The sequence below is a fragment of the Dipodomys merriami genome, unplaced genomic scaffold, assembly GCF_024711535.1.
Source record: "Dipodomys merriami isolate MVZ:Mamm:240054 unplaced genomic scaffold, mDipMer1.0.p SCAF_14, whole genome shotgun sequence".
Lineage (NCBI taxonomy): Eukaryota > Metazoa > Chordata > Mammalia > Rodentia > Heteromyidae > Dipodomys > Dipodomys merriami.
Window position 1 is genome coordinate 19,220,979 of NW_027202715.1, and position 3,052 is coordinate 19,224,030.

A 3,052-nucleotide genomic window follows, 5' to 3' on the forward strand; every position below is an offset into this window, starting at 1 on the left:
CTTCAAGAACATTGTACTACACAGAATGACATTGTTTTTACACCATTGTAGAATTGGAAAATCACTGTAAAGTTGAAAAATCATAAGCGGAACCATTGTAAAGTCAGGTTTATCTGGCAAAGATGTAGTCACAATTCAGAGAATCAAGGGGACCATCAGCTTTATAATACTCTTATACTAGAAGGTGTCAGAGAGGTCACTCTTCTTTTTATGGGAAGAAATCTGGCAGAGCTTCCAAAACATTCCTGGATACCTAATGATAATGGCTGAGGTTCAAGCCCCAGTACCTGTGCACATGCACACATGCATGCATGCACATACACATCTAACATGGAGAGAATAGTAGATAACTAAGATACATTTTAAAATAGTGGACATGATGATAAATTTGCTGGTAATCTTGAATTCTACTGTGATCTCAAAAAGTTCCTCAGGAAATTTCTGTGAAGTCTTTATAAATGGTGATAAGAGCTCACATTTACTGAAAATTTACTAGGTGTCCTTCACCCTTATTAACTCATTTTATCCTTACAACTATTCTAAGGGCTAGGCACTACTTGATTGAGAAACTGAGGCTGAGAGTAGGTGAGAAGCTTGTCCACCGAGTTAGGAGGCAGCAGGTTCATTCTGTCAATCATCATCTTAATCTGACGGTGAGGAAGTGCATTTGCTTTAAGCAAAGGGATTTTGTATTATTTACATGATTGAGAGCCCCCTGGACTCCTCCCAACATATCTGCACAAAGTGAGCAAGCAGCCTAATTATAAGAGGTATGGTTGATTACAACTTCATGGAAAACATTTTCTTAACCTTTGACCTGTGTATGTATAACATGATAAATACATATATTGATTTCGAGTCAGCTCCATTAGCAACACGGATGTCTAGTAAAAGTTTATTGAGATGCAGGATGAATTGCTTCACCATTCAGAACTAGGCATGTAGCATAACTTAGAGATGAGGATAAAAAATGGATCCAATAAGTCAGCCATGCAATTGGGTTCATGTCCTATTGGATCAACTAGTAATTCAAAATCAATACACCTCCAATGTAGCTTTTTAAAAGCAAATAACATACACCAAAAAGAAAAAAAGACAGGAATGTACTAAATAGATAGGTACTATTTAGGATCCTGTGCTATCTAGAGAGGGTGAGTGGAGGGATGGAAAATAAATAGGTAAAAATACTTTATGTACATATGTGAAATGGAAGAATGAAGCTTGTTGAGTTTGGGAAATGAAGAAAAGGAAGAGGGAAGCAATGGAGAAGGAGAGTCTGATCCTGGGACATTGTATGTACATGACAAAATGAAATTCCATTGTATAACTTATTGATAATAAAAATGCAAAGATCTTAAAATGTAGCTCCATAACTTTTGGCCTCCTGTTTTTTCTTGTACTCTTAGAAGTCTTATAATCCATGTATGATATTGTATGAAGTGAGTGGACTTTGGTTTTCCATGATTTGCTCTAATCCAATCACTGTAATGAGATCATATTACCTCTGTAGGATCTTTAGGAGCAATTACCTGTTGATTTCTTACCTTTGCATCTTCCAAGAAAGATTTTGCATATAGATAAGTATTTATATTTGGCATATGTAAGTGTGTGTGTGTGTGTGTGTGTGTGTGTGTGTGTGTGTGTGTGTGTGTGTGTGTGTGTGTAAGAGAGAGAGAGAAAGAGAAAGATATATATTTGTATAACCAGATTAATTTTGTTTGAGATTTTCTGATTTCCTTTGAAGTAACCTGAGATTGCTAGGAGTGTCACAGGAACAGATGGAAGTTATTGGTTCAGCTCTTCTGTGGATGTTAGGTGGGCAACCCTGGATGGAGAATCAAGTCCATTAAAGTATCAAATTACATAACTTGAAATAACTACGTGTGTCTGAGGATTTAAATGCACACAAGCACTAGATTAAACAGCATCTCATTTATTTTTAAAAAATAAATAGGGGTTTCCAACATATCCTTTTTCTCCCCATGTAGTTGAAGATCATCCTGTCTCAGCCTCCCAAGTGCCTCAAAGTATTGTATAGCTAGAAAAATGCCACACAAGCAATCTGATTAATTTTTTAAAACTAGAAGCATGCACATTTTTATGTTGTTCGGTTTTGAACAGTGGATGCAATTAGTGTTAAACTTTTCCTTCCTGGACCAGAACCAAAGGTTTTACAATTTGAATCATTTTTGGAGGAAGATAACACCTGTGAATGAAGGACAGCAATGCCCACTGAGTCTTAACATCTCTGGATGAAATGAATGTTTTGGTATTTTAGCAAAAGAAGCATTTTCCTAATCTTGATTCTGAAAAAAAAAATTATCCTTTGGGATAGTAAACCTTGAGCTTTGCACCAGTGAGTGTTCACAGATGCAAATCTGTGTGTTTGTGTGTGTGCATGACTATGTAAATATTTGATGTGAGTGTTACATTATATATAGTTATAAGATGGACAGTGCCAGAAATTACAGTAGGCTCAGAGTAAGGCTGGTTTTGATCGACAGGAATCTACCAACTATTTAGTATTTAACTGATGAACTGTATTGTAAAGGAAAAGGAGGTATTTCTGGCCTTTAATACACTGTCAGTCCCAATTATGAAAAGTTTGGGTTAGGAAAATAAGGCACATGGTATTATTAAGTTTAGCAGATACAGAACCCAAAGCTAAGGGGCAGGGGGCCAGTCTTGCTCAGCTCAACGATGATGTGCTCTGGGAGATCATCCTGTTATCTCTAGGCAGAGCTCTGCAGCATGTAATGGGAAGTGACGGCATCCAGAGAATCTGGACCTTGGCATCTGTGTTGATAGGTCATGCGATGTGACCTTGCACCTAAACAAAATTGCTCTTTCTAGTTTAGGATCATTTGAAAGAATGTGGGGGGGGGGGAGGAGCAATTGATTTCCCAAATCTACGAATGCAGAACACCATCGTAAAACTATGATTTATTTATACAAATGGTGTGTTTTCACAAAGGCCATCTGTCAGTTGACTCTCTGATCTAAAACAAATCTGTTGGTTCTCCCAGAAGAAATAATATGTCTGTTGAGAAGG